At 36.9% G+C, this 13003-nt stretch overlaps 1 protein-coding gene across 2 annotated transcripts in view; it reads right to left on the reverse strand.

The window, feature by feature from the left end:
* LOC146369801 (BMP/retinoic acid-inducible neural-specific protein 3-like) overlaps positions 1–13003 on the reverse strand; it is a 59835-nt gene that overhangs the window by 19803 nt on the left and 27029 nt on the right. The window lies entirely within an intron of this gene.

The following is a 13003-nucleotide window of genomic DNA, read 5'->3' on the forward strand; positions in this document are numbered from 1 at the left end:
CGCATCAAATCGGCGGTATAGGGGGAAAAAAAAGAAAAAGCAAAGCTGATTCTATAACAGATGTGAAACTGATGAATGTGCGATGCTAATACAGCATTTAGGAAAACTAGAACCAAGAAATAAATGACAACAAATCTAACAGAGTGTAGAAGATTAGATAATGTTTCTTGCGCTGCATCTGTTGCTTGCTTGTATGAACAACTCGAGTGAACCTGTCTTTGCCCTGTTTTTTCATTAATCTCCTCCTGTGTGTCAGGAGGAAATGATTCTCTGGGACAAATGAAGCTTTTGAAGTCATTTAGGCAGATAACTGATCCACAGCTCCACTCGAGCTGAATGTGTTTATTTCTATTACCGGTTGGGTGATCTATTAAAACTCTCTGCTTATTCTCTACTTTACAACAAATTCTCCATTTCTTTGTCACTCTAAATTAAAATGTTGTAATTTAATGAATGCTTCACTGAATATCATAAGAAAAAGAGAGCAAGACAAAAAGCAAACAATTTTTACAGCGACTGCTTCAATTTTCTAGCACCACTAGGCCATTCCTTGCTGTTAATCATAAATTGATGCATTAAGGTGCGTTGAAGAGAAATTGGTTTTAAAATACAGTGACTGAGTGCAAGAATGTGTGGCAGAGTGATTACACTAATAGTATTCCTTTTTGTGCACTGAACAGGGTGACCATCCAAAGCGAGTGTAGTCACTGCTGGCTTTCTCACCGTCCATTTGAAGAAGGTTGTCTTGACATTTTGGCTTAAAAACTTTTCTCTCCTTTGGAAATAAAAGGTTATTTTTAAAAATGGGTTTTGACTCAATTAATCATTTGCACTGTAACGCACCACTCCACAGTTGGAAAGTAAATCTTTTCAGAGGCTTTTTTCTTATGTGCTCAGTCCATTATAATGAAAATTGCAATACAAATTGGTGAAAACAGGGAGAAGTTGTTGCTATTCAGCGTAAAAAGCAAGAAAATGGCATAGGCCAGCATGCAGAGAAAGCAAACTTACATCACCTACAACCTTACATTTGACTCAAAAGAGTCAAGTACACAACTTAATAAATGTCTCAAGCCAGCTAAATTAAGCACAAAATCTGAACAAACTGAGAGGTGTTACAGTTCAGAGATTTTTACACAAGATGTGATCCAATGTGGAATTCTGCATAAATAGAACACCACTTCAGGCACATGTCAATGCTTTTTAAGGTTGTAGTATGTCCTTTAAGACAGTAAAATGACACATGGAAAGGTTAGGTTCTACGTCAGGGTTAGGGCATCATTCTTGGAGGTGAAATAACAACATTATAAAAATGTGCAGTAAAAAGCCACAAAACGGCTTGCAGTGTTATTCATAATACTAGGTTGTGTGGTGATAAAGACATGCTGAACTCTAAACAGATTCTTTCTCGAAAAGCCCATTTTTATGGAGTGAATGTTAAATCTGCTGAAGAAGATGTGTTAAAACTTGGGCGTGAGAAAAGTTGGGGAACGAGAGAACAACTTTTGATAGGGGTGTAAAAAAAACTATTCCAAGGAGCCCTGAAACATGCAAACTATATCCAAGTCCCTCCAAAACACCAGATTTGTGCTGACAAAACAGTCACCCATTTCTCCTGTCCTTTTGAGCTTATAGAGTTTGTGAGCAATCTCAGCTCAATCATTGTTGACAAAAGCTTAATTTAGCGCATGTGTATATGCATGCAGGATCCACAGGCACCAAAGATAAGCTGACAACCTGAAGGGAAATCCATCTCTGTCGCTGTCACTCGTGAATTATTGCCAAAAACCATGATGCTGTCTTCTTTTAATAATTTCCCAAGAGTCCAATAAAAGTAACTCCATCTCCTTGCCAGATTAATGACGGCAACTGTGGTATCCAGCCAGGAGGAAAAGGAAGACTTTTGCCGCTGTGGGCAGAAAAGTTGTCTCTTTTGACATCTGCTTTTGACAACTACAAGGTCAATGAATAACACAGAGTGCAAAGAGACATGCAGAGGAATAATGGCTGGGAGCTCTGTATCTGCTGTATGCATGCACACATTGTATCAATACCACATAAAATAAAAACCTTACTGAGCAAGTATTTTTCAATTTACAAAAAATATAGTCTATTGCTTATTAAAAAAATCATAATTTTCATTCTCCAGGACAGGGAGACAGCAGTAAAGCATTGGAGAGAGATGGACTTCCATTCTTCTTTTTGTTATGGATGCCTTAATGCTATTAATTAAAATCCAAGCAGCCTATATAGTGACATACAAATTAATTTCTAACACAGACAGATGTCCAACTTAAAGTGGAAAATTGACCAAATGCAAATCTAAAGATGGCTTTTCTATGCATAGCAATGAGGCCATCTGCAAAAGGAACCCAGTGGAGCAGAGCATGTGTGCACAGTCAGCCTTCCCTATTAGAAAGCAACCCAAAAATGAAAAAAAAAAAAGTTTTTTGCTAAAGGAGTGAAGACTTTTTTTTTTTTAACTGTGATCAGTAAAAGCCACGGATCCGTTGGCGGGGGAATTATTAATGCACCATAATTGTATACAAGATAACTGTGCTGACTATGTTTGAATAACTAACAGCTGCATTTAATGGAACATTTAATTGCGCTTAAAGGCTTTTGTAGAATAAGCACTTTGTGACGCTCATACAAGCTGTGGACGTGACACATTTCACTATGCCCTCAAGGCTTACCTTTTGATTAACTTATTACAAGCCTAGTACTATTAAAAAAATTTTGGTTCATAAGACAAGTATTTTTTAATCACAATTTTTAAAAGATCAAGATCTAAATTTTGCTGAAAAAAGCAACACCATAACACGATCATTGTAACAAAATCCCATAGATTTCCGATAAAGATTTGACAACTGAAATGAAAGCCGTTTGTATTCTCTGGATGGCAACAATGAACAATACAAATATAATGAGCATGAAAATTAAAAAAAAAAAAAACACAAAAAACCCCCCACAAAAATGCCCTCTACAATAAAACCTGAAAAAATATATTGGCTAAAATAATCAACCTACGGTTAAAGCAAATATGGCACATGAAAATATTCCACTCTAGAATTAATAGATAAATCCTGTTAAAATGATCCATTAAGTTGTTATTACTGAATATTTAAATTACTGTCTCCCTCCCACATTACATTCCTCTTTCTACCGCTTTGCACATAGTTCATGAACTATCAACCTTTTTTGAGCTGGTTGGTGAAAAACAATGGTCCCATTTTTGCTTAATACGAATCTACAAAAAGGGGTTTAAAAGCTAGGAATACAATGACAATAACCTCAGCATAATTTACCATGAACAATTAACTGACCTCAAGCTAAAACTCTGCCAGTGATCCTGACACATCTCCATGCCAACATCAAGATTGCTCTGCCTATTTCCTTTTGAGTTAACCTACAAGCAAATATAAGTGGGCTACTTAAAATACTTTAGCCAGCAGACAGTCTTGTTGCTACACACCACTCTGCAACCCTCTTCCAGTCTAAGTTTCCACCATTCATTTTTGTTTCTTTCTCCCCTTGACTTTACTGGCTTTAAAAAAAAAAAATTTCATGTTCTTTGACATGGAAGAGCAGGGTTGTGTTCTCATAGGCTATACAAGTGGCTGGCAGGTGTGAGAACAGAAACATTTTGGCAAATATGAATTAATAGAGGTGCAATAACAATCCTACTTTGACTAAAGAGGTTCTAAAAGAAGTGTTACTAGTACAGTGCTATGTGGCTACTATAAGCTGCATCTATGCAGAGGTGCTCTTATTTCCACCCACAGTCCAGTTGGGTATATGTTGGGTTAATTTTGGCTTCTAATTTAGCTTTCTGAGTTGGTCATGTAATAGACTCTAGTTTAACGCTGAAACCTAGCTGGGTGAGCGACTGAGAAAAATTGAGTGCTCTGGAAGTCTACTAAAAGAACGAATACCTCTTTTTCCAAAGATAATCTCATATTTAGAGTCTCTAAAATCTCCAACAAGCATTTAACAAAACTGAGATCTGAAATGCTGTTTTTAACTCGTTTTATTTTTATCATTCAGTGAGCTTTTTTACCCACACATTTGTTGTGGTACCTCACTTGTTTGTTTGCGTTTTTCCTTTAATTTGTCTCTATAGTCAAGCAAAGCAGGCATTCCCCAGTGACCCCTGAAGGCATCCTCCTCAGCTTCTTCTTACACTCTTGTCTGTAAAATATGTAGGTCTGCTGCTGCCACACACATTCGTTCAGGGGAAACACTGCTGCTTGTAAAGTTAACATTGCTCCCCTCTGAGATGGCACAGTGGCCCAACACACAAGTGAGCCATTTTGACTTTTGGAGCAGGTGAGAGCCAGAGCCAGGATTTGGCATCGTAACTGGACTAAGCACAGCACAGTTGCTTGTTTTCCTCAGTTTTCACAGTGGAAGAAGATAGACGGTGGATCTCACGTCCCCCACTGGAAAGGTTGTGCACACACAGAGTAAATGACACCTCAATTTCTCCCTCTAGTTCAAATCTGTTTTATTTGGTAGAGCAGCAGTGAAGCTGTTTCACTGCAACCAGATAAACATGATAACAGAAAAGAAGAAAACAGAGCAAATTCAATAAGATTATTCAATAGGAAGCACGTGAAATCAAACAAATCTGACCAACCTCAAAATCAGCTCTCTTTTTTGTTAACGTAAAACAACATAAAAGTATAATCAATAAAGGCACTCAAAATGTTACCACAATAAAAATGAATATAAACTTTATCACCTTTCGTGATGCTGACCCTGCAAGCATGACAAATGGAAGCTGTTTGATTAGTGTGATACTTTCAAAGTATTATCTAAAATGTGTGAACATCAATATTATCTCTCTATTTCACACTCTCTGACAAGTAAAATGGAAACTTATTGACTGAGAATAATGACTATAAAAGCCTGGGACTAAAATACTAATAATCAGAACACTGAAGGGCACCAATGCTTATTTCTGTTATGCTCCATCACAGATATTAAACTGATGCAGTTTCCAATAATAAATATGCTCAAAATCAGTTATAGAAAACCAAATGCATAGAACAAATTTACATTTTGTTTTTTTGCAACACCTCGAGTGGAATTAAATTTTTAGCTCCAGGTATTTTTTTGCAGCGCTTTATTGATTTAAACACAAACTCACAGTCTCATGTAGATATTTGATGCACTTACATTACTTACACTTTTATTTTAATATCCTGGAAAAATAAATTTTAGCCCACCCATATGTTCATACATACGGAGCCCCGCAGGGGACATGGGAGGAAAAAAAAAATTAAGACGGACTTTTGCAAAGTCCGTCTTAATTTTTTTAAATATTTTTATATATTTTTTTATATTTATATTTTGATTTTTTATATATATATATTTTTTATATTGTTAAAAAAAAAACAGTTTATCCTAACTGGAATGCACTTGATTTTTCACAGACTGACTAAGAAATATTTTCTTTCTGACAACTGACTGACAAGAAATCATTAGAGATACAGTTTTGTCTGATTTAATTGTAGATGAACTGAAGCTAACAAATTAAATAAAATAGGCTTGATAAAAGGTAATTACGCCACAAGTTGGCTGTTAAGATATCTGTCTTCCCTGAATCAGATTATGAAGTGTCTTGCAAGGCAACTAAATGGATGATAGCCTATGTGTTACTAGTGTGAAGCCTTGGCAGGGCAAAACATCACTTAGCCCTTTAACATGTTCCACTGATACAGATGGCTCTGAGGCACATTCATTATTTAAAAATGTGGCTTTAATATTATTATAATACAAGTTAGGAGCATTTTACTGATGAACATTCATCACTGCTGCAAATCTCTCATATGAATAATTCCACAAAACAGCATAAAATGTCACTTAGTGAGCTTGTGTTGTCAGATGTTTGAGCAACAATGGACTTTGAATGGCTGCACTTTCTGCTTGCTGGAGAAAAAAAGTACAAGATGACATTAATGTAAAAAAAAAATTCATCGCTCATCTCAAAATTGCCTCATTCTCTGCACCTTCAAGAATTGCTGTTCCCTTAATCACCACGGCGTAGTGGATGTGCAAATCCACATTTGCATCTGAGATACGTTTCCGCCTGTTTATTCAGTCTTTGAGGATTTCCGTGCATGTTTAAGACCACTTTGTTGCACTGGCTTACACTCTAATGTCAACCAAAGGGGGGGATAAGCTTTTAAAGTATAAGCAAGAAAAACGAGGAAGAGGAAGCAAATAGCATCAGAATGTGATTATTGTGTGGCTTTTGGAATGGGAAAAAAGGCACGGGGGGACAGAGGGGGACCTCTGGTAGCAGAAAGTGCAATTTAATACTGAATGTGCTTTTATGTTCACTAAGGGAAACTAAGCTACACTTTTTTACTGCAAGTAGTGGAAGAGGGGCCAAGGGAGCGAATTTGACTCTGTGTTGTTTTAGCTCCTCGGGCCTCACCTCTGTTAACCTACAGCACATGAAAAAGAGGAAGCTGGGAGATCTCTTCTCCCAGCTTCCTCTTTTTATCTCTTGACATCTAAAGTCAGATTTCAGCTTTGCCATAATCAGCTTCTTTGTCTACAACATATCAAGGAAGGGAACTTATGTTAAAATTTGGTGAAAAACATGGTTAAGAGCCAAAAAGAAGAGCATTTATCTTCCTTTCTGAATAATGGCCATGAAAAAAAAATCTGTCCATAATGAATTATTCATCCATGCTCACGATGACAAAGTACTTTGTCTTTTTTCATTTGGTTTTCTTTATCATCGCATCAAAACAGCCTGAAACTTTGGAAGCCCTGTGCTCTGAAATTGTTGCTCAGCAGCAGTTATCTGCTAATCTTCAGATGCTCAAACTTTATTTGTGCGCTCCTTAACTTGAACAAACTGAGTGTAATGGCTGAACAGCTAAGGCAGGCACAGCAGATTGGGTCAAGCAATCCTTATCACTTCCCCTCACAAGCTTAGTTTAATGAATCTTCAATGTGGACGAGCTGGTGCAGCAAATAAAAGGTAAGTAGGATGACTATTGCAACTTTTCCTGTGTACTTGGATCCTGGGCTAAAAGGCCCTCTAAATAAGGCTTTTCTGTCCTCGTCTCATCTCTTCTACTCACCCGCATATGACACCTTAACTCGTACCGCAAAATGTTTGACAAATGACGGCAGCTCTCAAAGGAAATTACTGAAATGGAAGGGCTGATTCATCACACTATGTAACAGCAGAGCCATTTTTTTCTTTTTTGCACTCCTATCTCATTTTTCCCGTCTTTGATTATTTTCCAGAGCTGCTTCGCTCAGTCCTACAGGCCTTCAGGCCAAGCATTTCCACCATTTAAATATGTTATCTCTTAAAACCAGGGGACCAATGCTCTTCTTAAAGGCAGCTTTGTTTTGGCATTCGTCTTCATTTGGGTGAGGTAAAAATCCATGTTTGAAATTAAAGGCTGGTGATGCTGTGAATATTTTACATCAGTCACCTGAAAATGCCTCACAAACAAACGTACCCTAGAGGGCTTTTTCTCTATTCATCTCAATCAGAGGGGTTTTTAGCAGCACTTTGGTTCAGTGGTGGCTGCCAAATCAGCTCAACGTCCTCTTGCCAATTCACTTTAGAGAATGTACAGTTTTATCTCTGATGGACTGCGTAGTGGGGCATCACTAAGGACAAGTCAATGAAGAATAGGCTGCATCTGAGGAAAAAAAGCAGGCAGTTTGGCTTTTTTTTTCTTTGTTACTGCAGCTACACAAGGAAACAGACCGGACAGTCAAGTTCTATTTTTTTATTTTTTTTCCAAAGTGAACAGAGCCCTGCCCGTGTTTGCTCAAACCTGTTTAATATTAGTTTATAGATGCTGTTTATTTGTGATTTGGATGGTATTCAGTTTTCAATGTAGGAATTTAGATAATAATTTGATCTTTAATATGAAAAATTTCAGCAATTTCAACTGGGGCACAATACATCTTGCTCATGCTCAGCAGTGATCATTACGCTTCCGTTCACCTCATTGTTGTGCTAATTAGCAACTTTGTCATCCAGAATTATCTCTTTCATACTCAGTGAAAAATCTATAGCTGATGTAGCTTCTGCTCTCTCTTTCTCTCTCTCTTTCTCTCTCTCTTTCTCTCTCACAGCAGCTGCACCCACACAGAGGCTGTGAACTGTTTGAGAGAACAAAGTAAGACAACTTCTGTTGCTTCTTTCTCTCTCAGTGATAACTTTCAATGTAAAGACACAGCACACCCATTAACATTTGTATATGGTGATCTTTTCAGACATGTCACAGTTATAAAATCACCCATCCACGTAGGGTTTTTATTCACACTAACTACATGCTTATCCACTTCACCTAACATCCCTTTTATAAGAGGGTTAATAATGGTTTGGTTTTTCCTACAAACACTGTTGCCTCATTTAGCAATGTATGTGGATGACTTCGTAACTTTGTGAGGTTACAGTTAAAAAAAAAAAACTTGCACACATACTTATTTCTTCAAACAGGCCCTGTTTACCCTGTCTAGTAATTTTGGATTGTTCATGCTTGGCTTCTTCAAAAAGGGCTGTCTTTATCATAATAGATTATTTCAGTAGGTAAAAAAGTGGGCTGCAATAATTCAGATTCCACCACAATCGGTTCATAATTTTTTTTTAAAAAAGGCAGTTTAATACAAAATACTGTGAAGCAACTTCATTTTTTATATATTGCAGTCTGGCAGTCCTTTCCATTGGAGACATGGACATAGTTAAATTACCACTTAATTACCACCTGCACATTCTGCAAATCTTTTTTCCTACTGATCCCTAACATGTGTCCATGCTGTAAATGCCAATAAAGTTGTGGTCATAGGACGTTATTAATAATAATAATAATGGATTGGATTTATATAGCGCTTTTCAAGGCACCCAAAGCGCTTTACAATGCCACTATTCATTCACTCTCGCATTCACACACTGGTGGAGGCAAGCTACGGTTGTAGCCACAGCTGCCCTGGGGCAGACTGACAGAAGCGAGGCTGCCATATCGCGCCATCGGCCCCTCTGGCCAACACCAGTAGGCGGTAGGGTAAAGTGTCTTGCCCAAGGACACAACGACCAGGACAGAGAGCCCGGGGATCGAACCGGCGACCTTCCGGTTACAGATACGCTTCCCAACCCCCTGAGCCACGGTCGTTAGTATCTAAAAAGCTCTTATGAAGGCAAACGACCACAGATAGGGTAACACTTTCTAAGATTATGAAATTTATTATTAATTACCAAACAAATATGCTATTACTAACTCTGGAACCTTCAGTGTGTAGGGTTGGGGAACTCCAGGCCTCAAGTGCTGGTGTCCTGCAGGTTTTAGATCTCACCCTGGGACAACACACCTGAATCAAACGATTATTTCATTACCAGGCCTCTGGAGAACTTCAAGACATGTTGAAGAAGTTATTTAGCCATTTAAATCAGCTGTGTTGATTCAAAGACACATCCAAAACCTGCAGGACACCAGCTCTCACTTCGGTCTTAGACAGTAGTTACAAAGACACCAATTTGGACACATCACAACCCAATCTTGTGCCAAAATGTGTAATGGACACACATGCAGAAGCTGCATTACCATAAAATAGTTAAAGGCAAGTGAACAAAAAAACCTATAGGATACATTTCAGTCATTTCACATTCAGCCCTTAATCGTCAGAAATGATGTATGTAAATGTGTTAATAATGTCTGTTTAAATGCTTTTCTGCTGTTACTGCAGCTTCTGCATGTGTCTTTTCACGCTTTGGAGGAGTGAAGTGTGACATAGATATGGTGAACAGGTGTGTCTTTTACATGTTTTGTCGTGATACTGGGTTGCACATCAGGCTTGTATGTATTCTTAAATTAAACAGAATTTTTATAACAACTACATTTCCACATGTTTTTGTAAAACTGGTACTTTTTCAGTAGGTTTGTAATGCGCTCTTATATTTTATGACACCACAATCAGATCCATTTACTGATGAATATCATTTTGTAAAGTTACCTTGCAATAGTTTTTACTTTTTATTTTGATTCACATATTTTACTGTGTACTAATTCTCAATTTGGTGTCGTTCCTTATATGTGCTCTGTTATCTAATGTGATCTCATTTTAAATAATATCAGGTAATTTTACATTGCCTCCTCATTTTCAGCTCAACACATCTTCAAAACATTCAAGACATGCTCTCACATAAAGCTTGTTTCTTAGTCAGTGGCACTGCAGGAAAACATCAAAGATCTATAAGCGGCAAACATTGATTTGTTAGTCAGGTCAGGTATCTCTGTTTTTTAGCAGATCCAATCTCAAAACTATCACTGCAGAAGCAGGTGTAATCACATGACAAACAGACTGAAGAAGCTGACCGTGTCTCAGACTGGTGTTTTTACACATTGTTATTGTTACCCACATTCTTAGATGTTAATCTGTGGTTTACCAAAGGTAGGCGTAAACACATTAAAGCCACGTGAAGTAACAGATTCCTCTGAAAACAGAGAATTTTAAGTGAAGGACAAACCCAGCCTATTCAATTCATTCTGCTTGATAACAACTGACAGAGTGATGTATGAACACACCCTGGAGGTATTAAGCTGTAAAAGATGCAGGTTGATAAGCCTACATAAGCCTATCTAGATATGCTCAGAATGCCGCCTCATATGTAAGCTTGTGAATACACACATTAAAGTGAGAAGGGAAGTAAACAGTATTGCTCGCTTCATGTCTTCTCTTGGTTGCTCATTGAATGTGCATGTTTACTCAAATGTCACTTCAAAGCCAACACAACAATGCAATACTTGCAAGGAAACTGATATTTTTTTCTAATTTCTCAGCTAAATAATATCAAGAAGATCATTCAGTTTAACAGCTTTCAAACATTATAGTTTCTTTTAATAAAATACATATTGTATGTGATGTTTCTGAGTTATTTTTTTCTGCAAGCAACTTTTTAAATACCATAGACTATATATAAAAGATGTAATCACATAACACAACATTCAGTGCTACAGATGCCACATTGGCTTTGTGGAGCCCAATATAACATGTTTGGATGAGAAGGTGGAGTGCTGAGTTCTCAGCTAGCACCACCTAGCTTAGTAAACAAGTTGCCTATAAATGCGTATGGGTGTATTACAGACTTAATTGCTAATTAGTGATAATAAGTAACATATGAAAATAGTAGAAGTTAGAACACCAAAACTTGAGTATTAAAAATGCCTATATCCAGAAGCTACAGCTACATGCATCAGTAATTAGCTACCATTATAAGTATGAGGCAAACTACCATTTTTTATACCAATTTTTCAATTCAATTCAATTTTATTTATATAGCGCCAAATCACAACAACAGTTGCCTCAAGGCGCTTTATATTGTAAGGTAAACCCTACAATAATACATACAGAGGAAAACCCAACAATCATCTGACCCACTATGAGCAAGCACTTTGGCGACAGTGATAAGGAAAAACTCCCTTTTAACAGGAAGAAACTTCCAGCAGAACCAGGCTCAGGGAGGGGCGGGGCCATCTGCTGTGACCAGTTGGGGTGAGAGAAGGAAGACAGGATCTCAAATTAGGGTTATAAACTTTAACAGACTGTAAACATTTTTTTCCTCTTGTAAAGCCATTTTAATATGGACGTCCACGGGGATTGACTCACTTTTGAAAGTAGCCTTAAGTGATCATTTAAGGAATTACAGTATTTGTATCTTTATAGTGGCTTCATTTTCAGCCCCAGGTTGTTGGGTTTTTAATTACATTTTTACAAGCCATTCAAGATTTAACATGTATTATCATTGGTGTGACACAGGGTTGTAGGAATAGTCTCCTACGTTACTAAATAAAAAATTAAATCATTTATAAGAATTAAAGATTATTCTTTAATTATTTGACGACGGTGGTAAGCCAATATAATTTGTGCTTGGCTTACAATCACAAAAAATTAATACTTTAAGGAAAAAAAGGTAAATGGAAAAAAAAAGTATCTAAAATATTCTGGTACAATTGTGCCTTCTATAGAGAAGAAGAAAAATAAATATATTAAATACACTCAACCTGACATAATAGAGCACGTCTATTATGGCTTATATATAATAATTATACTTATAAGCCCTGAGGAAGCTTATGTTAGTATAAAAAAATAATAATTATAAAATTAATTCCATAAAATAAAATGAAAGCTTGGCAACCACTGTTATAATACACATTTTGCCCAACAGTTTTGTAAGTAAAACTATTAAGCAATAAGGAGGTTGCCTCACTAATGGCTGCCGGTGGATTTTTGGCTAGAACATTAGGTAAGGTCTTAAGTGCATTTAGTCCTAATGGTTCATTAATTAAAAATGGTAAGAAAAATAGCTGTCATTTAACACGGAGGTTCCCTGTCCTTACATAGTTCTAATCCCCTCAACTAAGGGCTTAAAAATATTTTAATATTTCTATTTTGCATTTGAAGCAGTGCACAGTTGCTCATCAAGGTCCTTTCACAGGCTGTAAACTGCATAAAGTAAGTGGTAGTAAGTTGTTAGGACTTGGCAAGTACTGACCACTGGATGGGCTTTTCTTGATTTAGTCCAATAGCTACTCTCTAAAGGGAGAGCAAGAATAATTATGCTTGCAACATCATGAGTACACACACAGCCACATCAGTGACTCTATCTTTTAATGGGAAAGTAACGTTTGGAAATAAAAGCCTTTTTTGTAATAATGTGTATTATTAAAGAAAACATATACAGCATTTAATGGGGTAGTTGGACTCCCTTTATAGTTCACCTGAATGAATAAATGTAAAAAGGTAACAATCCCACAATGACCTCTTATCAATTTGTGTACTATTCAACCAGTGGAAAGCATATCAATGGGCTCTTAATATGCAGGTACAAATATAGTTGTTGAATGTGTGCATACTAAATAAATTTGGAGAATAAAACAAAACAATAAAAAAAGCAAAAGCAATCACTGATTGTTGACACAAGCTCCACTTGTTAAAATTAGCCAAATCTGCTGATTGTATG

The sequence above is a fragment of the Perissodus microlepis genome, chromosome 17, assembly GCF_051167445.1.
Source record: "Perissodus microlepis isolate ML-2025 ecotype Zambia chromosome 17, ASM5116744v1, whole genome shotgun sequence".
NCBI classification, from domain to species: Eukaryota; Metazoa; Chordata; class Actinopteri; order Cichliformes; family Cichlidae; genus Perissodus; species Perissodus microlepis.